Below are 24,863 nucleotides of genomic sequence, written 5' to 3'. Positions count from 1 at the left end.
AATTTAAACATAAAGAAAATTTTTCCAAGCATGCAATCAATACCAGCTGAACTTAAGAAATACTTCTTTTAGGAAACAGCATTTTTGTTTTGTTTGGAACATTACCAAGGTTAGTGCTGCCTGTGAGACTTGAATTGCTGATACAATATGCCATAGCAGTTTCCATTTAAAGCTAGATGCCTTCATGTAACTTTATATATAGGCACAAACCTCGACTATATTAGTTTTTCCAGAACACTGTTAAGGTTGAGACACACATTCATTATCAGTTACTTTCCATTTATATCTCCTTTGAGCTTTATTTTGTTGTTTTTGTTGTTAATGATATCAGTATGGTTCTATAACGCATGGATTCCTTCTCAGGAGTCTAAAGGGAGCATCACAATGTATTTGTTAACAAAACACTCTAATAGGAGCTGCAGTTGAAGATGCAGATGGGAATTACACAAGCCTGCTTTCTCAAAAACCCATAGAAATTAAATTCTTAAGGCCCATGCACTAATGAATTATATTAATGAATTAAGTATAATGAATTTTATTTTTAATTATGTTAAAAAAATAGCTGCACTTATCAGAGGAACAGGCTATGTCAGCCACTGAGTTGAGAGTCAGCACCCTCTCATCAGACATCTATGCCAATTATGTCTCGTCTCAGAAATGACTGCTTCTAACCTAAGAACAACCACAGCAGGAGGCATTGACAAGAAGCTACCCTGAATCCTTTCCAGCCTCCAGGCTCAACTGGCCCATCTGTGTCTGTTTTTAATTGTACACAATTCTGGGTATCTTTCCGAAGAGTGAAATACTCTCTGAAGTTCTGGGAATACCCTTTGGCTTAATGGAAGCATATCACTTTCAACAGTTGCATGAACTATTGGCTGGTGTGGTAAACCGTGAGATGCATCTAAATCACGGTCCATTTTTGGGTGACCATATGTGTATCCATGTCCAGCCCAAAACTCTTTCCTATGCTACTCCAGCTTTTCTGTCCAAGTGCATTCATTATACACATTTACACAGAAACCCTGTGAATTATGCTGCACAATCATCTTGGAACCTGACAGAATGAACACAGGGGGATATCAGAGAATTTTTCTTTGCTTTAACTGAGATGAATAGCATTATTTTGTTTGTTCTTGTTCTAATTAAAGTCAATACAATACGGTCAGATGAAAACAACTATTCCACATAATATAGGTTCCTTCCAAATCTATGGCATCCATAGATCCAAAACATTTCCACTAGTAAATTCAAAAATTAGATGAGTTATGCAAAAATAAGTTCAAAAGTGTTCTAAAATTATATTGGTGCATAACTGAGATAGTAAAGTCATGTAAGCATCCAAGCAGATGGTCAGCATCTTAAAAACTTCAGATAAAACAAACTGACTAAGCACATGGACTTCATAAAGAAGCAATATAGATATGTTATCTATAGAGATACCTTAGTTTCATTTTTTAATCAAGATGGTGTTTTCAAGCATTGTTTTAGTTGAATGTCATGCAGTTGATCAAACTGAAAAAGCTTATTTATGTGATCTTTATGTGAAGAATACCTACACATGGTTTCATTTAATTGATTTTGATAATCATTTGGAATCACCTTTTATAAAACTATTCATTGCATGGTGACTGACTGCTAGCAAATAATTGAAATATTTCCACAGACCTGCTTTGTGAATGAGGACACTGTAATAGTGTTGAGGTGGGAAGGGATGATTTACAAAGAGGATCGGGACCTCTCAACATAAATCAAACATATTAAGCCAGTGGAGATCCTTTATGGACTGCCACAAGCAAATGTTTCTTACATAAACTGATATTTAATCTAAAATAAACTGCATATTTTTGTTTGTGTTATTATATAAATAATATTGAAATTAAATTTGTATGTTTATATTGTATAAATTATATTCAATATATTATTACATATCATATAGTATGTGTTACATATTTTAATAATATAGCATATGTTTTATAGATTTGTTTAATTATAGCACAAGGAGGCCCTTAACAGAAGACAACAAGGCTCTAAGCAGAAAATACAAAATCATGTACAGCTGGTAGATGCAAACTATTACATTCAGAATGGATAAGCAATGAGGTCCTACTGCATAGCACAGGGAACTATATCCAGTCTCTTAAGATAGACCGTGATGGAAGATAGTATGAATAGGTCACTATGCTATATAGAAATTGACTCAACACTGTAAATCAACTATACTCTAATAAATTTTTAAACTCCACATATAGTTTGGAAATATAAAGGAGGTGTAAAAGTTACTACAAATATCAGCTTATATTACTATCACAGTGCAGGACAGGAGTTGGTGACCTACAGTTCATGGGCAAATCTGGCCTGCTGCCTGTCTTTGTAAATAAAGATTTATTGTCACACAGCTGTGTCAATTTCTTAATGTATTGTCTATGACAGCTTTTGGGATATGACAACAGAATTAGCACTTGTGACAGATATTGTATGATGCTCAAAGCTTAAAATATTTGCCATCTGGATCTTTACAAGGAAGGTTGCCAATTCCTCATCTGAAATACGATTTTCATTCATAAAAAGAGTTCTGAATAAATTTGCACATATTTAGTATGTTGCATTTTTCTATTTAATAAAACAGAGACAGACATATGACACATTTTGTTAAAATTCTACACCCAAAATATTATGTTTATATGTTAGTTAGAATAGGATAGGGAATTGGACCCCAGTGATATAAAACAGGCCATTTATCATTACCAAAAACAGGAGGCCTGCAATCAAACAATGAAGACACAGGCAGGTACCAGAGGAATGCTCTTTGGGACACCTCCTAATAACCTGTTTCTCATGCAAATAAGGCATCCAGGCCTGGAACCAATCAGAGGAGGAAAACACGCCCCCCCATACAGAGATCAAAATAACACTCAGCCCTTACACATGGCATAGGGGCTCTGGGACAGGAAATTACTGGGCCTGGAGCAAGAGGATAGAGGTCCCCAAGCAGGTCCATGATATAGGAATATAAAGAAAGACGCAGTAGCAGCCAACGCCAGCTCCTAGTCCATGGTGGCCTGCTCTGAGGGCATGAATAACAGCTACTAGACTCTTGATTGCAATCAAGATTGCCATCTCTGAGACAACCAACAGGAATGTTTTTTGCTCAGGGCAAAGGACCAGAAAAGCTCATTAAAAGAGCCCAGGTCAGAGCTGTCACACAAAGTGGTGTGGGTTTCAGGGGAAATTCCCTTTGACCCAGGACTGCTCCTGACTGGAGAGACTGCCTGCCTCCATCCCTGCACCGCAAGACCACTGGGTCTATCCCCACGCCACTGCAGCACCTATCAGCTGGAACAACCTCCCACCAGACAGCCTCCATCCTTGCATGAGGAGCCCAATGGTTCTATTGTGGCACCTGCACCGCTATAGTGCTTCTCGGCCTGTACCACCAAATCCTTGTTGTGTGTGGCAAGAGCAGAGAGAGAGAGAGAGCAGAGCAGAGGAACCTGACAGAGAGATCAGCACTCCAATGCGTCTTTTTAATCTCTTGACTTTTTTCTGAACTCAGGTGGCAGCTTTTGATGTTTCATCCTGTCCACCAAGTAATTTGGATAGTGACACTTCAAATATGTATTTTATATTAGAGGACTTCCCACTTAAGCCACAACCTTAACTTAAGCCACTTACTGAACTTACACATTCAGCACATTTATTGAACACCTCCTTTGTGCTGTTCACTGAGAACCTTCCCTGAGTATATTTGTTTGAGGAAAACATGATCCTGAGGTTAGCGGGGCCCTCAGCCTCTGAGAAGTGCCAAAATAGGAGCCATCACCACAGTCCTGTTTGGTTCAAAGTGCTACTTGGCTGGAGGAACACACTGTTGTGCTGTGTAAGCCCACTGCAGTTTTCAGGGGTGTCAAAACAGCAGGGAAATAAGCATGAGTGAAATTATTGCATCATACTTACAGAAAAAGTTGTCTCCTTTCTGTTCTCTGGAACCAAAATGCAAATCAATATGGTAGTTTCTTAAGGTGTTTTCAAGATACAGATTTAAGATGTCCAGCTTCTGTCAAAAGAGATAAGACAACAAAAAAAATGCTCCTCAGGCACTGGATTTCTTACCTCTTTTAGTGTTATGATAGTCTTTACAAAGTAAAAATAACAAAATTTCATCTGAAACAATGACCGTTATAATACTATTTCTGGCACTAGATATGGAGAGAAAAATCAGACATAAATTAAGCTGTAAGTTTGGGTTTAGAAACATGACCAAAATATAAACAGTAATAATAACAGAATTCTATTTATATTAAATGTTTTATTCTATATATATACTTCCAAAATACTAACATATCTTTTTAGCTATTATCTATTTTTATTCTTAACATCACTTAAATTTCAAAAACTATATTGAAAAGGTGGTTTAAATTATGAACACTACACCAAAATGTTACTTTTATTAAATGTATAACAATCATGATGAAGATAAGTTACATTCCTATCATTTAATCACACAAAGATTTTCATTTAAAATTTAGTTATTTGATGCATGCTTCTTTAATGATTACATATTTCAACACATATTATAGAGGTTTTAATTCCACATTTAATCCCTCTACTTTGCATTAATTTTCAATGATTTGTATTCATCTTACAACCAGTTGTATGATTCTCCACATCATCAAATATCTTTCAGCCAGCCACACACACACACACACACAATATGTTAATCATTTTTTGAGAAATAAAATCATAGTCCACATGTTTCTTTCTGCAATTTTTATATGAGAAGGAAATTCAGGCAACTTTCAGGACTGTTATTTGTAGGTGTGCTTTATTATTTTTAATATCTATATGATTTACACTGCAGATATTGTATTTTAATTGTAATCCATACTGTTAGGGAGGAAGAAGTATTCCTCTGCCCTTCTAGGTTCTGGTCTAAGACTTAAACTGACAAGAGAATGATTAACAAGAGAAAAATCAAACAGATGTTTAATAACACATATATACATGGCAGAGACCTAGGAAAACTGAGTAACTCAGCAAAGCGACCAAAGCCCTCACCTTAAATACTGTCTTCAGCTAAAGACAAAAGAGGATGTAGAAGGTTTGGAACTTCAAAGGGGAGGAAGGCAATTGATATGCAGATGGAATGTCAAACACTTGGTAAACAAATGTTAGGCAGACACAGAATGAACTCTAATCTCTAGGCCCTGCCAACTTTTCCCCCACCACATAGTCCAAATTATTTTCAGATATTTCTGGTGACAGCTCTATTTGGGGAATAGCCCTTTATCTAGATTCTATAGTCAGCCAAGGGGGAGGTTTAAAAAACAAAGATTTCCCGAGCTTCTCTTTCTTAAAACTAATCATCCTAAAATCATCCTCCTGCCAGTGAGACATTAGTTGTGGTACATCTTGCTCCCCTACAGACTCATTCCTCTGAAACTTTGCTGCTGCTTTATCAATCAAGTTTAGTTAATACCCTCAATCTTTTGCTGTTACTTCAACAATCTTCACAGCATTTTTACCAGGAGTAGATTCCATCTCAAGAAACCACTTGATTTGCTCAGTCTCAAAAAAACAACTTCTGATCCATTAAAGTTTTATATGACTGCAGCACTTCATTCACAACTTCAGGCTCCATGTCTAGTCCTCTTGCTATTTCCACCATATCTACATTTTTTTGCTGAAGTCTTAAATCCCTCAAAGTTATCTGCGAACACTGGAATCAGCTTCTTCCAAATAGGGGATAATGTTGATATTTTGACCTCTCCCCATGAATCTCAAATGTTCTTAATGACATTTAGAATGGTAATCCTTTCCAGAAGATTTTTGATTGACTTTGCCCATATCCATGAGAGGAATCACTTAATTATGGCTATAAACTAAAAAAATGTGTTTCTTACATAATAAGACTTTAAGAATTACCCCTTGATTCATGAGCTGCAGAATGGATGTTGTATTAGCAAGCACGAAAACAACACTAATCTTGTGCCTCTCCATCAGAGCTTTTGGGTGACCAGGTCCATTGTCAATGAGCAGTGATATTTTTAAAATAATCTTTTTTCGGAGTGGTTATTCTCAACAGTGGGCTTAAAGTATTCAGTAAACCATGTTGTAAACAGGTGTGTTATCATCCAGTCTTTGTTGTGCCTTTTACAGAGCACAGAGAGAGTAGATTTAGCATAATTCTTAATGACCCTAGAATTTTCAGAATGGTTATTGGCTCCGCTGAATGTCCCTAGCTGCATTTGCCCCTAACACGGAAATCAGTTTGTCCATTAAAGCTGGCAAAACAGGCCGTAACTTATTTCTACCTGTAAAGGTCTGAGGCAATGTCCTCTCCTGATATGTGGCTGTTTCATCTACATTGAAAATATTGTTTAATGTAGCCACCTTGATTAGGTTTCTGCGCTATGTCTTCTGAGTAACTTGATGTAACTTCAACATCAGCACTTGCTGCTTCATCTTTAACTTCTAAGTTATAGAATGGCTTCTTTCCTCAAATCTCATGAACCAACCTCTGCTAGGTTCAAACTTTTCTTCTAAAGCTTCTTAGTCCTCTCAGCCTTCATAGAATTGAAGGTAGGGCCTTGGTCTGTATTAGGCTTTGGCTTAAGGGAAGGCTGTGACTGGCTGGATCTTCTCTCCAGAGCTCTCAAACTTTCTCCATATTAGCAAAAAGAACTGTGTTACCTCCTCTCCTCCCCGTGTTCACTGGAGAAGCACTTTTAATTTCCTACAGCAACTTTTCCTTTGCAACCACAACTTGACTAAGCCTTTGGCACAAGAAGCCTAGCATTCAGTCTACATTCACTTTCAACATACCTTCCTCGCTAAACTTAATTTCTAGCTTTTCATTTAAAGTGAGAAAATTTTGACTCTTTCCTTCACTCAAACATTTAGAGGCCACTGTAGGGTTATTAATTGGCCTCTTTCAGTATTATCGTGTCTCAAGGAATAGGGAGGCCCATGACTAGAATTTATTTAAAACTTAAAATTTGTACCTTGCCCTATATTGACCTGCTTGCCTGAGATTCTCTGGCATTATTTTTAAACAAATGGTATTGATGTACCTAGAGATTATCACACAAAGTGAATTGTCAGCCACAAAAAGATAAACATCATATGGAATCACTTATATGAGGAATTTAAGAACAGGATAAAAATGAACTTGCCAAATAGAAAGAGAATCACAGACTTTGAAAACAAACTTATGGTTACCAAAGGGAACAGGTGGTATGGAGGGACAAACTGGGAGTTTGGGTTGGCACATGCACACTGTGGTATACGAAATGATTGGCCAACAGGGAATTGCTATATAGCACAGGGAACTCTACCCAAAATTCTGTGATAATCTATATGAGAAAAAAAGAATCTATAAAACAATGAGTGTGTGTGTGTGTGTGTGTAACTGAATCACTGTTACACAGCAGAAATTATCACAGTGTTGTAAATTAACTACATGTCAATAAAACTTTAAACTAAAAAAATTAAAAAATAAAAATATGGCAGAAGAAATAGATGAACAACAAGGACCTAGTGTATAGCACAGGGAACTATACTCAATATCTTGTAATAACTTATAATGGAAAAGAATATAAAAATGACATATATGTATAATTGAAACACTTTGCTATATATCTGAAACTGAACTTTGATAAAAATCAACTATATTTCAAATATATTGTAAATCAAAAATAAAGTTTTTAAACAAGCATTTAGTATGGTAAACCTTGGCCTCAGTGGAAAAACAGGCAATTTATTCAAACAGTATTACATGGTATAAAATATAGCATAGAAAAAAAATGTTAAAAATCAGAAGATATTAAGAACATTTATATGTGATAAATTCAACCATTTTTATTCAGTTTGTATAGAATTGTGTATAACTCCTTTATTCAACTAATTTGCTTCCTTTTAAAATCATTGAATATAAAATGTTTATTCAATGTCATACTTTTTATTGCCATCAACCCAGTATCAGGTCAAAAGCCTGTGGGTCATATAAAGTTCTCTACTTCTAATTACTTCCATTTATTAGCGGAAAATGTTATACCCACAACTATGATAGGATAAATACAGCATGAGTCTAAGTATAATGTGAATTGATAAATATAGAATTGATATTGAAGTTGGTTTAGATGCTCATAGTTAAGAAGACATGGCTAATATTATGAATCTATACTATAATACTATAAATCTGGGTCTGGGGTACCAGATTCTGAGGGTCACCAGATCTACAGGAGTTCCAACACAAGGGAATACACAGATCTGAGCAGTGAAGTATATGGTTTTTAAGAGTCAAGAAGCCCTCTGAATCAAAAAAAAAAAAAAAAAAGAAAAAAAGTTCAATGAGCCTCAAAAATGTTAGAGGCTTTTACAAACACTGAATTCCTGATAAACCTTGTGTAGGTTATACAAGATATTCAGTATCCAGGATATTTTAATAAGTAAATTTATGGTGGTTCTTTCACTAATTAGATGCTATTTCAGACAAAAAGAAGAAAATATATGTAATATATTATACATGATTTATATAAATATTTATGCTGTATAAATTTAAATGTAGAAACCTGGACTTTTGACTTTAAGCTGACACTGCTCTAAGAATAAAAATAATTTCTCAGTGCCAAGGGTTTTGTAACTAAAATTCAAAAATGTCCTCAGTATTGGCATTCTGAATAAATGCCATGCTAATTGTTACATTTCCACAAAAATGGTATAAATGTATTATAAATTTCCATATTTTAAATAAATAGGATATTAGTTAATTAAAGCTTTTCATTGAATAAAATCACCATACTGCTACATTAAAAATTTGTGTTGGTTTCATATAAATTATTAAATTTAAAACAATGGTGTTTGTTATTTCTAAATTTCAAAAGCCTGAATTACAAATATTGTCATGAAACAAGCTGGGAGGCATCCATGCAGAGGAGGTGAGCAATAGTTTTATTCTTCTCATTTTAATCAGATAAATACAATATTATTACAATTTTTTCTTTTGAACCTCAGATACTTACCTTAGATAACTATTCTTTACTCCTAACAGACTATTTTTAGCCTATTTTCCTAACACAATTTTAAACATTTTCATAAGAAGAAAAATTGCAAATCCCTAGACATCAGTAAATGTTTTAAAGTCATGTATCTAAGAAATGATGTTTAAGCAAAGGATTCCATTGTCATTTGCTTTCTGAACTGTTGAAGTTGTCTGAAATTTTTTATCAACCTGTTTAATAGCTGTCAGTCATAATTAATATCTGTCACTCCATTGCCATTCTAGTGAATTTTTATAACTTCTTTATGTCAGTTCTGCTAATCTGTGCCATGATAACCAATTATCAGATTGAGGAATTTGTGGTTGTTGATGAATGTTAATCAACCAACACATTTCTTTTTTCCCATCTTGCTGAGGCAAGCAAATGGTTTAAAAGTCTTAAAAATAAGTAAATAATAAATATACTCATAAATGCATAAATACAAAAACCTAAATACATTTGGTCTGCATGATTCTCTACAGATAGGGAATCTATTTGATAGGGAAATGTAACTCATAGAGTGATTTTTTTTTTTTCCTATCTCAGGAATACGAGATTCACCAATATATGTTCTAACTTGGATTTGTGTCCATCTTCTAAAATAGACATAACACCTATTATAATATGAAGGATTCTGAAAATACATCCTGGACACAAAACATATGTCGTTAATCTAATGCCACACTTCAGAAAAATGGAAACAAAAACTCTACACTAACATTTAACGTTTCTGAGCTCTCTACTACAAAATCAATTAGATGAATTGAAAAATTCTAAGGGAAGGCATACATTTTTCAGGAAAAAGGAGGAGAATGTTTTAACAGGAAAGGAAATAGTGAAGAATTTGTATGACTAATTATTAAAAGGGTTTTGGCAAAGTGAAATTACATTTATTCACCAAATATGTTGAAAAGCCAAATGTAGGATAAACAAAAGGAAGTATTTGAGAGTAGGCAGTATGTTTTGTAAAAATCATGACCCCCCCCCAAGATTTTCTGACTGAAAGCAAACAGACAGATGATAAATAGATACATACATACATAGATACATAGATAGATAATAGACAGGAATATAGATAGGAATTTCAGAAGTTTCTATGTTTACATTTGGGGGAGAACATCCCTGTAAGAAGATGATAATTGACAGTAGTGCAAATGTAATAGTTCTTAGTAATAAAACCTAACAAGGACAAAAATAATTAATAATACCCTTGAAGATATGAATGGGAATATTAAAATTTTAGAAATTGTGGTCAGTGTTCCATAAGATAACATAATAGGGTGAATGGTTCTGAAATATAATTTAGTATTTTTTTTAGTTTCATTACATGGTTCTGTAGAGAGTCTATTTTCTACACTTGTCATATTCTTAATAATGATACAAATATAGATTGTGCATTCCCTAAATATTACAAGAAGGTTTTGATTAGAAATATATGAATACAAACTGTCTTCTATTCTTTTCCATTTGTTCACAGGGAGCTCACAATACTCATGTGAACAGCAGGGTTGTAGTGCCTAGGAGAGGGGTTTCTTTGGTATTATAAAAAAATAATTTGGCCTTTCTTATATTTTTTAGATTCTAAGTTAATGAATGATTTATATTTTTTCTTCCTTATAAAAGCATAGATTATATATTATCTCTGAATTTTTTCTAGTTGCTTCAATATATTTATACTATAAAATATTGAAATGCATAGCAGTACTTTTTTCTGATTTATTTTTCCTTTATAACTGCTTAATACTAAAATGAATTTATAGTTTAATGTCTATTTAGTATGTGGAACCAAACATCTGTCTGAGAACTTGAAAATACTCTAATCCGGATGCTGAACATTCATTGTGGGTAACATGTTTAGTGATATTGAAATGTATTAATAGGTAACCAGAATTTGGTGCATTTTCAAATCAATAGTAAAGCATTATTATTTTTTTTTTATATGGAATGTCTTATCTACAGAGCAGGCAAAGATGTGAAGAGAGAGACCTTTACTCAGATTGGACCTTTTTCCTGTTCTCTCCAACCTTTGAAATCAACTGTACTATTTTAAAAGATAATTGGTCAGATTTTGAATTATACATCATATAACTAGGAAATACATGTCAAATTGACTCTAGATCTCATTACTTCATGCTCAAAGGCTAAATATCAGTTTTGCAATGTTATTTTTAATCACTTGCCAGATAAAAGTGATGGATATAAATATTAGGATATATCTGTTATGTATGTATATGTAAACATATCTGTTGCTTATCAAGTGCCATGCCAATCCAAAGTATATGCAGACATGATTTTTCTCCATAGTAACTTTGGATTTCTTTCAGATGTACAGAATCCCTAAAGATTATGTTATTCGGGAGAATTTATAGATAATATACCCCATCTATCATATTTTAACAGCAAAAAAGAAGAAAAAAAAAGTAAACCAAGAGATTGAGGCATTTATATAGGGTCACCCTATTTCAATATGTCTATTAATTCCAAGTTTATTCATTTATTTATTCAGAGAATATTTACTGAGGCTTTACTGTCCATGAGGCAATAAGTTGTTCTCTTTCCAACCGCCAAATGCCATTCTCTTTAGGAAGTTCTCTTAGTCAGGAGTCAATATATAAATTTGTTCATGTTTCTCTTACTTGTATTCAGTTTGCTGGTTTGAGAATTAAAGAGGATGATGTCTTTGCCAAGTTGGGAGATATGTTAGCAGCCACTTAAGGAATGTATTCTAAACCATAAATAGCTGATTCATAAACTATTGCATATAATATTTACTACTTACACATATGATATTTAGTTATATCTATGATATTTATATTTTGCTACTAGTTCATATTTTGAAAAAACTTATTAGATAGCTCATAGAAAAATAAGGAAATTTACTAATGCAATCCACTTATGACAAATACTTAAAACTATTTAAAGCTATTAATGTATGTATATTTAAATATTTAAAACTATTAATGTATGTATATATATGTCCCACTCTTCCTATAACAGACCTCCCTAAGGGGTCATGGCAATTTTTCTTACTGAGCTTGGATCCAGGCTCATAATCTTTTTTTTTTTTTTTTTTAAGAAATGTAAAAAAGTTTTTATTTTAGTTCTGGTTGTGATTTTATTACAAATCCCTATTTTTTAGTCTCTTTCCTCTTATTTTTATTTATTTTTTTATTAAAGTGTGGTTGATTTACAATATTTCTTCAATTTCTATTGCATAGCAAAATGACCCAATCACACAATTACCTGTGCTGCACAGTAGGACCCCATTGTCCATCCACCCTAAATGTTACAGTTTGCATCTACCAATGCCAAACTCCATCTATCCCACTACCCTCCACACCACACAAGGCAACCACAAGTCTGTTTTCCATGTCCATGGCATGTTTCTTTTTTGCAGATAGGTTCATTTGGGCCATATTTTAGATTCCACATATAAGTGATAGCACATGGTATTTGTCTTTCTCTTTATGCCTTACTTTACTTAGTATGAGAATCTCTAGTGCTGCAAATGGCATTATTCTGTCCTTTTTTTTATGGCTGAGTGGTATCTGTCGTATATATATACCACATTTTAATCTATTCATTTGTAGATGGACATTTTAGGTTGTATCCATATAATGAATAGGGCTGTAATGAACATAGAGGTGCATGTATTGTATTTGTTTTTGTTTTCTTTTTGCTTTTTAGGGCTGTACCCATGGCATATGGAAGTTTCAAGGCTAGGATTCAAATTGGAGCTAAAGCTGCTAGCCTATGCCACTGCTAAGGCAAAAAGGGATCCAAGCTGGGTCTGTGACCCACACCACAGCTCATGGCATCACTGGATCCTTAACCCACTGAGCAAGGCCAGGAATTGAACTTGCATCCTCATGGATACTTGTCAGGTTTGTTACCACTGAGCCACAATTGGAACTCCTGCATGTATTTTTTTGAATCAAAGTTTTGTGCTTATATACATCCAGGAATAGGAGTGCTAGATCATATTGTAGTTCTACATTTAATTTTCTGAGGTACTTCCATACTACTTTCCATGGTGGTTGTACCAATTTAAATTCCCACCAACAGGAGTTCCCATCATGGCGCAGTGGAAACAAATCCAACTAGGAACCATTACATTGCGGGTTCAATCCCTGACCTCGCTCAGTGGGTTAAGGATCTGGCATTGCCATGAGCTGTGGTTTAGGTCACAGATGTGGCTGATGTCGCTGTGGCTCTGGTGTAGGCCAGCAGCAATGGCTCTGATTAGACCCCTGGTCTGGGAGCCCCCATATGCCACAGATGCAGCTCTAGAAAGACAAAAGACAAAATAATTAATTAATTCCCACCAATAGTAAAGGAGGGTTCCCTTTTCTCTACACCCTCTCCAGTGTTTATTATTTGACGACTTGTTAATGATGGCCATTCTGACTGGTGTGAGGTGGTACCTCATAGTAGTTTTGATTTGCATTTCTCTAATAATTAGCGATGTTGAGCATTTTTTTTTTCATATGTTCATTGGCCATCTACATGTCTTCTTTGGAGAAATTCTAATTAGGTCTTCTGCCAATCTTTCAACTGGGTTTTTTGGGGGTTTTCTTGTTACTGAGTTGTATGAATCATTTATATATTTTGGAGATTAGGTCCTTGTTGGTTGCATCATTTGCAAAAATTTTTCTCCCATTCTGTGGGTTGTCTTTATGTTTTTGTTAATGGTTTCTTTAGCTGTGCAAAAGCTTTTGAGTTTAATTAGGTCCCACTGGCTCTTGTTTTTATTGACCTCATTCTAGGAAGTGGATCAAATAAGATGTTGCTGTGATTTATGTCAAAAAGAAATGGCAACAAAAGCAAAAATAAACAAGTAGACTGCATCAAATAAAAGAACTTCTGCACAGCAAAGTAAAATATCAACAAAGAGGGAGATGACTGAGAGATACAACCCAAGGAGCAGATACGACCCAGGTAATGTAAGTTCTGTAGAGTATTTTTAAATAGAATATTCCTCTTTAAAACTGGGCAAATGAAAATCGTTAAAGTATTTTTATTATAGCTGTTTAAGGGCTCATAATCAAAATAGTAGTGATGAAAATAAAATATACTCATCTTTTTTTCGGAATAGGAGAATAAAGCAAATAAGAGAATACCAGTTAAGTTATTGAGAAACTACTCTACTCAAGTTCTCCTGATGGGAAACGTGAGTAACCTGGACTAGTGTGTTTGTTTGTTTATTTTGTTTAGAGCCACACCTGCTGCATGTGGATGTTCCCAGGCTAGGGATAGAATCACAGCTGTAGCCACTGGCCTACGCCACAGCCACAGCAATGCCAGATCCAAGCCTCATCTGAGACCTATACCACAGATCATGGCAATGGTGGATCCTTAACCCACTGCTTAAGGCCAGGGATAAAACCTGTGTCCTCATGGATACTAGTCAGACTTATTTCTGCTGAGCTATGACGGAAACTCTTGGACTAGTTTTTTGATGCTGATGTGGAAGGGAAGATATAGAAAAGAATGGCAGAGGTTAAGGACACTTAAAAGGTAAGTATACAAAATTTATCCATGGACTAGATATTTTCTTTCAAAAATACTGCAACTGTTAATAGTATGCAAATTATGTATGTAGTACACAGGGAAGTTGGGGGTTTAAGAATATTATTTAATCCCACTGTTTCCATCTTTATGGTCTAAACAAATTGAAACATTGATTCAAGTGCTAAGAATTTGTAAGTTTAATATCAATTTTATTGGTGAATTAGAGAAAGGGGTTATGAGCTACAGCCAAATGTGGGCATTCCTCAACTTACTTACTTCCTCAACTTCCAATCTACTCCCTGAATTCATATTTGCCTGAGGAAAAGGGGTCTGTAAGGCAGCATCAAGCTAACTACAAAGCAGATCACAACTTCATGCAGAGCATCCCAGAAGCAGGAAAAGAGAACTCAAAAACTGACTCTAGGCAACACACCATGGGCCCTTATACAGGTACACCTACCATTCAGAGGTTAGGAGTCAAAAAAATTACGTTCTTATAGGTAAGAAAGCTCCAAAGGAGGGTACACAGAGAAGACATGAGAAAAACACGTTTAATACCTTTAATCCTGATATATATTGAGAAGGGTGACCAATGCATCTTAGACTCTTGGCAGCTTATCACTCATAAATTTACCTCACTACTCTGGGTAAGAAATGAAGAGTGGGTCCACAGTTTCTTTAATATTACTCTCTCTTGGAAAATGAAGGGAAAATTTTCTCATGAAACCATAAGGAGAAAGATCAGTTTGAAATCTAACACTTAGTTTCCTTTGATATATGTTAGTTCCAAAGCATATTGCTTTTCTCTTCACTAATGCCAATGGACTTTTTTTTAAAGTATATTTACTACATATTTTTAGCATTTTAATATTGAATTTCCTCTCTCTTTGGATTATATAGGGCTTACACTGGATGCTAAAAATGTTTAAAATATGTAAGTGTCCTATGAACTGTGCCAGGGGAAGTTCTGTACTGAATGAAAATTATATCATATGCTTGCTCTGAGCCAATTTTTCTCAGTGCTGGATGGGTACCAAAATCTATATGCAGGTATTTTAAGACAGCCTTACTCTATCTAAACCGCTGGATTTTTTTCTTTGGGACATTTAGTTTGAAGCATGAGTATGTATATTTTTCTCAAATACTTGTGATAGTTTCTCTGCTGCAGCCAGAATAAAGGATAATTTATTTAAGGAGTCTGATTTAGGCAAGTGAAATATAATAACTGCACTTTAATCAGAAGTCTTCGGAAAGCATCTGCAAAAATTTCTTAATTCTCTAAAAGAAATTAAACTTCTCTCCTCTCTTGAATAGATAAGATCACTGAAATTATGCTTTGTACCTCAGAGGCCTTCCTAATGTCTAACTTAAAATTTGTTTTAATAAAAATTAGGCAGGAAGTTGGATGGATAAATCTATTTATGAGTGAACAAATATAGGTTTAGACAAATGGATGAATGCACAAATCAAATTGATGATGGGTGAGTGGGTTGATGGATGGAGACCTTTGTAACAGCTTAATACACGAGTAATTGAGTGAAAAGGTAAGAATGAAGGAGTGAGGGAACAGAGGGCCTTATGAATGGGTTATCTGTTGAATGAATGAGCAAATAAAGTATAAAAAAAGAAAGATTTCTGGACTTTTTAGCATCTCCTTGTCATGTCCAATTAAACAAATTTCCAAATAAACCAAAATTTATATTTATATTTGATATTTCTCATGTTCATTTAAAAAAAGAAAGTTTTATTTTGGAGATATTTAATTATTTATCTGGTTATGGATTACCTAGGATTTCAGATTGTTATTAAATATCTCTATTAAACTCAATACCAGTAGGTTGCTAAACTGAGTTTGAGGACCATTTGCAAGAATGGCTGAATCAAAATTTTGATACCGTTAAGTATACCTTTTTTAAGGATAAAGCCTGTGTGAACTATCAAGACCAGGGAGAGAGGAGTCAGTCTTTCACAGATGAAGCAGTATTTTAACAAGTCACCAGAGGAGTAATAACAGGCCACAGAGAAATATATTTAGAGCTTAAACGCTAAATCCCAGATAAGTAGCCCAACGATAAAAGGATATTTTATTACACATTAGTTTCAGTTCCCCTAAAACCTATAGATTTTGATCGGTCTAAGAGACTATTATATGCCAGGAACAACACAATTACAGTTTGTGTGTGTGTGTGTATGCATTAGGTTCTACATAAAGAATGACTTCCATATGTTTTTTATCAGAGGGGTCTTTACAATAGAGAGAAGGTTTATAAATAGGTCACTTTAAAAGCATACTTATTATTTACTTACTCATTTTGCCTTAAAACTGTTTAATGTGTAATAGTTTGTTTCCACGTTATTTTTGAGCTGTGCCAGTCTATTGGTTCAAGGGTTCACAGAAGGCTCTGTATGTTATGTTATTTTATTTCACTTAATCTTCACAGTAACTATGTTATCTCCTATGTCTCAGATTGGTTAAATGATATAAGCACTAAAGCACTCTACTCTTTTCCATGAGCTTTTAGAACGTGACAGAACACAGGGAAGTGCTGGCTGGCTAAAAAACAGATAATGGGCATCTACTTCAAACTTTGAAAAGATTTTTTTTTTTTGGTTTCTTAAAAAGTTAAGCAATGAATTTAAAATAAGCTAACAAATATATCAACTATTTTCTTAGTATTTTAAAAATACATTTCATTTTTAAAAGTTTTACAGAAAAGTAACAAAGACAGTACAGAAAGTTCCCAGGTGTTCTAAACCCAGTTTCCCCATTATTAAAACATTGTTTTAGTATGGTACCTTGGATACAATGAATGAATCCATATTGATAGCTTATTATTAACTAAGGTATATATTTTATTCACATTTCTTTAGGATTTACCTCATGTCCCTTCTCTGTTCCAGGATCCTATGCAGAATACTATGTCACATTTAGTCTTTGTGTCTTTTTATGATGTTCTTGGCTACGGCTGTTTCTCAGCAGCCTTTCCATATTTTTGATGACTCTGGAAGTCCTGAGGAATGCTGTTCAGATATTTTGTAGGATATCTTATTGGCGTGTGTCTGGTGTTTTTCTCATGATAAAACTGGGCTTATGGGCTTTGGGTAGAAAAGATCACAGAGATAAAGTGCAATTTTCATTACATCATAACAAGGGCTATGGATATGATTTATGTCTGTTGATGACCTTGATATTGTGTGGCTAAAGCAGTTATTGTCAGGTTTCCACCGCAAAATTACCTTCTATTCACTTTTCTGTATTGTACTTTTTGGAAAGAACTCATTATGCATAGCCCATAGTCAAGGAAAAAAATTATACTCCATTTCATCAAGGGAAGAGCATTTACATGAATTATTTGAAGTTCTTTCACTTAGAAGATTTGTCTTTTTCTCCCACCTATGTATTTACTTAGTTGCTTAATTACAATTCTTTGAAAATGAGCTCTATTTTTCCTCTTCCAATACTAGGAACGCAGGCTGTCACTTTCACAACTACCACTGAGCAGGGAATACGAATGAAAATGGAGTGAATATCACAAAAAAATCACAAAAATTCTATTCTTACTAAAGAGTATTCTAAATGACACTGACACCAAGAAAGCAAGTAATAGATATATGGAATCAGTGCCATGATCATATCTGGAAACTTGGGTAATATTATAAAAACATCTAAGTAAGGTTGATAGGATGCTAATTGTTCCCTCCAAAATTAAGCTCTTACTTTATTTTACTGTTCATGTGAAAATATATCTAAACAATTAAGTCTGGCTTAGTTGTTTTCTTTAAAGTACAATGGAATACTTAGAGCACATTTAACTTTACAGATAATAACAGCAAATGCTATAAAATACAGCAGAAATAAAATATAAGAATGAAAAACAATTTGGACAAGAAATTCAGATTAAAAATAACAATGTTATTAGGTCACCCTAACCCTAGGCTGTTTTAAATGTCACAATTTAAAGGCCATGACTGTTGAACTTGCTTAATTGGACAAGGGCTACTTGCCAATTTTGCAAATTTGTCAGGAACGCTAAAGTCACTTAAGGGCATTAAGCCCTATCCTGGAGCTTGAAGGCAACCAAGTACAAATTGCATTATGTTTGGCATCTCCAAGTTTGGAGCAAGGAGTATTTGCATTTCTCTCTCTTTTGCCAAAAATCTGCTAGAGAGAATTTTCCAAGAATTCTCAATAGAGGTACCTGGAGTAGTAATAGATCAGTGATTCTCAACCTGTGCCATGCATTTTAATCACCGTGGAGCTATAAATATTCTCATGCCAAAGTCCCATTCCCAGAGATGCTGATTTAATTGAGCTGGAGTGAATTCTGGGAAATAATTTTAAAAGCTTCTAGGTATTCTAATTTACAGCCAACATTGTGATTAACAGTGGTTTCCAACCTGGCAATTAAAAGAGACTATAAAAATAAGTCTGTTTATTCTCACAATTTTCCTGCCTCTATATTACAGAATCACTCATCTAGTCCAGATATCAGTTGTAAGTGTTCTATAGGTTACTTTCTGATTATCTGTTTGCTATTAGCTAGTCCTTCTACTCCTTCTAAGCTCTACCATTCATGTAGCTATATTCCCCACATGCTATTTATTTAAACATATGACTTTAAATACTTATCTTCCCAAGATATGAACAAAGTAATTTGGAGGATGACAATGAATGCATAGGAATAAAAAAAACACATATTTTTGGTAGGCCTTGAGGTCTTATATTTCTACATGTTAGCAGACATAGCATTTTAGAGACAACATATTTAATTTTAAAATTGTTTTTTATGTCAATATTTGCACATAAATATGTGCATAATTTTTTTAAGCTTTTACATCTTTTTTCAGTGTTTTAGTTTGTAGGTTAAACATCTTCATGTTTAAATCCTAATATCATTAAACTAGCAAATATCAATCCTTTGAAACAAATTTATGACCTTTTAACACTGCTACCTTTCTTGGTATTCAAGAATGATTTGAAATCATATATTAATAAATCTTCATTATTTCATCTACCTTGGTGACTATCAAATAAGAAGGTTATTTATGGAACTAGATTCCTGTGATATAAGCTTTGAGCTCTTTTCAAAGGCATTTGTAGTAATCTGAGGAGAAAATTAACTAGTCTTCCACCAAATTAAAAAATATATATTAAGAAAGAATTCTTCGGTGGAAATTTTACTGTATATAGTTCCAATAAGTAATATTTATATTTGGAGTAAATTTCATTATTGAATTCTTATGTCTGGTTCCAATTCTTGTTTAGATCTTGGCATTATAATTGTTAGGGAATTTCACCCAGTAGTAATGGCTTTCATGATGACCCTAAAGTAGCAGATACCAAGTAACTGAAAGGTATTTCTGATTATTTTTGGTTTGACAAATACCTAGGTATGAATTAGAAAGACGCCCCCCATATGGTCTCAGTGATTATGAACAAAGCCTTAGTCTTATTAAGCCTAAGGGCGTATTTTGCTCTGCACATAGAAATTATTGACCTACATTCCTTCTGTTTCTTTTTGTCCCATAAAAATCACTAAGCATAAATTTCCAAGTATAAAATTTTATTTCTTTAAGGTGTGTGGAAAGAATATTTGATGTGACTTATTTCTTCCTCTCCAGGGTTTATCTCTCAATCTATTATTTAGGCCATACAAGGAAATCATTAGGAAGTCAATAAAAGAACGTAAGCAAGGGAAGCACTGACACAATTAAAGTTCTAGAAATATTCCTCAAGTGGTCAAATAGAGGAAAATATCAGAAAGCAGGAAGCTAGAGGCAGGACAAGTAAAACAAAGATTGCCATATCCTCAGTGATCAACAGAAGGGCAGTGATAGCTTAAAAGGGGGAAAGGAGGTGGATTTGAGATATGTAAGTGTGATAATGTTGGCAGGAATTTGGTAGGATGTGGAGGAAGTAAAAAAAAAATTCTTCTAAGAAATCTGGTGGTGAAGATAAGGGCAGACAGATGAAGGAAAGCTCCAATTTTAGGTAAATGGAGTGAAGATACTTTTAATTAGAGGGAAAGGAATCAGAGGAAGGAGATACTGAGATTGTGTGTGTGAGAGAGAGAGAAAGGAGGGAAAGAGAGAGAGAGAAGGAGGGAAGGAGGGACGGAGAGAGAAAAAGAATGAATATATTTGGTACAAAGTTCCATAGGAAGTAATAAGGAATGTAGCCATCAGCTCAAATGTAGAAGTTAGAAAATGAAAGAAGAGATATACCAGCATTTGAGAAGAGAGATAATTTGTTAAGGAAGAATAAAGATCTCATAACTTTTGAGGTGAAAGTCAATTAAATAAGCAAAAAATCGAGATGCCGATTTCAATATATTTTCTCAGTAAAAACTCCATTTAGGGGAGCCTTTGACCTTGATGACAAAACACTAAACATCTCCATATGGCCCTCACCCCACACCAAACACTCTAATACCATAATTCAAATTTTTCCTATAGCATTTCTCACTTCTGCTGAGAAGTTGTCCAGTTTCTATTTTGCTTTCAATTGCTAAAAAAACAAGTATGAGGAAGCATGCTTTTTCTATACCAGTGAACATTAGGACATTAGGAAAAATAAGAAGTGATGTAATGAAAAGTGCCTTCAAGCAGTAGGTAGCAAAAAAAAAAAAAGTAATCATGATACTAAGAATTGAGGCAGACTAAATTTAAAAATCAATTCAATACAAGCTTAGTAAGTTAAAATATGAATGCCTCAATATTCTGAGAGAATACTTTGAGACTAGACACACCTGGAATTCACTGTCTTCTTGAGTCTTCAAGCCTCTTTTCCTAAAGACAGGGATGGATGATTTCTATGTAAATAATTTTGTATGCAGGCAGAGAGAAGCTAACACTCTTTTGAGTTTTGGCTGTGCTGCAAGGCACTTGCAAGCTGTATTAATGAGGCCACCCTCACTACTCTAGACTATCTTTTGGGATTCTTGTGCTTCCTGTAACTGGATATCTGTTTCCTTCTTTAGGTTTGGGAACTTTTCAACCATGATGTCTTCAAATACATACATTTGCAATCCCTTTTTCTTCTTCTTCTGGGTCCCTATTATGCATAAATTGGCATACTTTATATAATCCCATAGTCTCATATTCTTTTCTTTTCTTTTATCTTCTCTTCCTATTCATTTGGATTTTGTCTGCTGTTCTGATCATTCTATCTCCCAGATCACTTATTTGGTCTTAAGACTCTATTTTTTACACCGAACCCTGGAGAATGGCTTTGGAATTTTTTATCAAATGCCTTTTCTATTACGATACTAAGGGACTTAAGGTTAGGGTAAGAAACCTAGGGCCAACCAACATGCCTAAGAGTGTAGAATGTGGAGTTTGACAGACTATTCATATCCTGTTTTCTGCTACTTCATCCATGGGTGTGCAACACTGCATAATTTGCTCAAAGTTTTGATTCATTATCATGAAACACAGGTGATGTTTTAAAAACACTGAACATAATGCAGCAGGATTACATTACACTTATAGCACAATTTCTTGTCTGTAGCATGCCTACCGAGTAAGAACAGACTCTGAAGCTATACTATCTGGTTTAAATCTCAGTTATACCACTTCCTAGCTGTATGTAAAAAAGCTGTATCTTAAAATCAAAGTTAGAAGGAATTTTTGTGCTTTCTGTGTGGAGAGCCGAGAAGATACAAGAAGCCAAGGAAGGGAGCTTTTCTGAATGGTACAAATCAAGGGCAGGCTCCTAATCAGAAAAAAGGACCTTGCCTGATGGCAGAAAAACCTGAAGGCAGGTTCCTAACCAAGGAAGGGAGCTCACCTGAACGGTACATGCCAAAAGTGGGCCCCCGGGCTGGATAAAAGCCTGCCTGTACGGTACAAGTCCAGGGCAGGCCTCAGGTTACACAGCTCTCATGTTGATGTTGATGGGGAAGAATTGGGGCTTTCCTGGGAAAACAATTTCCATGTTTGTGCCGGAGAACATGGATTGTTTCTCGGGTGACCTAGTCTTTCCTGTTGTTTTATTTGTTATTCAGTTTTCCTCAGTCTTTCTTGATTATTTGCTTATTATTCTTATTTCCCATTCTTATTTTCCTGTGGAGATTTGAGACTTAAGAAAATTACAATACTAATATAATAAAAATTTCATTCTGAAGGACTTTCCCCTATTTAAATCCAACTTAATTAAACATAGTGTTTATCTACTAACCAGTTATACAGTAAACTTTAGAGTTAGGATTTTAATGAAGTTCATAGAAGTTAGACATGTATTATTCTTGATCAGAAGAAACCCAGCTGTGAGTTTTGTCCTTGATTTTAGAAACTTTTAGTGGTAGCTAGCTAAGTTGATTTGTATTTTCTCACACTGTCTCCCTGCCAAGGACACTTTGAAGATAGACACTAGTCTGAAAATGAGATTTTTTTGTGTTTGTAACTTCTTCAGCTTGTAGGAATTGGCTGGCCATGAGATGGTTTGTGTTGGGTCTCCTCTTTCCCACATGATATGCTGCATCTGTTTGTCCTTGAATTGTACTCACTAAATTTAATTAAGCACTGAAGATTTTAAAACATGACGTATTGCTGCTGTACCATGTGATCAAAAAACAAAGTCTAATAGTTAACCAATGTACTTTTAACAATGTGATGTAATCTGTAGTTAAAAACTGTCTATATAATTAACCACTTATGCCAATAAAATTTGAGCAGTCCAGCACCCTGAAAGAGGGCACAAAGAAGCTGTCTCTGTGTCTTTTTGCCGACGCTGTCCATCTCCTATCAGGAAAGTGTACACTCCCTGGCTGCTGGAGCTGGCCTCTGGCATTTCTATAGAAGAGGAAATTTCTTCATTTTTATTTTTATATTTTTCAAATAAATCCTAAGCAAGAAGTCTAGTATTTGAATACAGCTAAAGAACAGAACTCTCTCCTTTATTTCAGGTGATTAAGTGGCTGCATATTCCCTCCCTAACAAATACCCTCTTCCCTCTTGAGGGATCACTGATATCCCTGTATAAATACAAAAAGTCAAAGAATTATTTTGAAAAACACACTAATAGATTAATATTTTCATTTAATAACAATGTTTTAATTAAAATTATTGTTCGTTTCAAACCTCTAGGTGTGAATAGAGTGTTATATAATCACCCATGTGAAAGAATCCACTGAGAAGTCTAAATGGCATTTGAACAATTAAAATTCAATAAAAACAAAATAATCAAAATAATTCAAAATTTTACCAAAAGAACTTCTCAAAACCATAGGAAACAAGAGCCTTCTGTATGTGTTGAAATTAATTAGTTTTTTGGATCATACTGATAAAATTCCAGGGAATGCTGATTCATTCTTAATGTAAGTGACAGTTAAATATTAATGTTTTTAAAGAAAATTAGAACCCTATTCCTCACCATGGATGACAGTATTGAATTTTTCAATATTTTGTGAAATCATGGCAGACTGGTTGGGATCTTTCACAGTGCTTGCTCTCTGTATGTAGCCATTTTTGATCTTCCACTTATTACATCAAAAACATTTTGTGAGTCTTGGAAAGAAATTTTTTGAAATCAAATGCATGTGCTCCCTAAACAAGGAAGTTATCCCCATCAATTATAATCTTGTCAATAACTGCCTTTTTGCTGGAAGTTGCATCACTTTTTCAATATTCACACAATTATAAATTTGATGTATTCTCTACCAATTTTGGATTAAGAGAGAAAACTACCCTTTGTGCATGTATGTAGATATAATTTTCTTTAAGAAAAAGTCCATTATTACAATATGGTGGCAAGTTTATTGATTGATTGATTTTTCTCTTTATACACACATCAAGTTCCATGGCTAGGGGTCGAATTGGAGCTGCAGCTGCTGGCCTATGCCACAGCCAAAGCAAGGCAGGATCTGAGCTGCATCTGTGGTGTACACTGCAGCTTGTGGTAATGCCAGATCTTTAATCCACTTGTTAGTCACTTCATTTGCAAAGATTTTCTCCCATTTTTTCATTTGCATTTTGCTTGTCTTTTCATTTTGTTGATGGTTTCCCTTGCTGTACAAAAGTTTTTTAGGTTTAATTAGGTCCCATTTATTTATTTTCATTTTTATTTTGCTACTTAAGGAGGTAGATCTAAAAAGACATTGCTGCAATTTATGTCAGAGAGTGTTCTATGTTTTCCTTAAGGATGTTTATAGCATCTGGCTTAGGTTTATGTCTTTAATTCACTTGGAGTTTACTTTTGTGAGTGGTGTTAGAGAAGGTCTAATTTCATCTTTTTACAAGTAGCTGTCTCCCAGCACCACTTATTGAAAAGACTGTTTTTTACATTATATATTCTTGCCTCTTTTGTTATAG

Source organism: Phacochoerus africanus, chromosome 4 (assembly GCF_016906955.1).
Source record: "Phacochoerus africanus isolate WHEZ1 chromosome 4, ROS_Pafr_v1, whole genome shotgun sequence".
NCBI classification, from domain to species: domain Eukaryota; kingdom Metazoa; phylum Chordata; class Mammalia; order Artiodactyla; family Suidae; genus Phacochoerus; species Phacochoerus africanus.
This window is presented reverse-complemented; position numbering follows the sequence as displayed.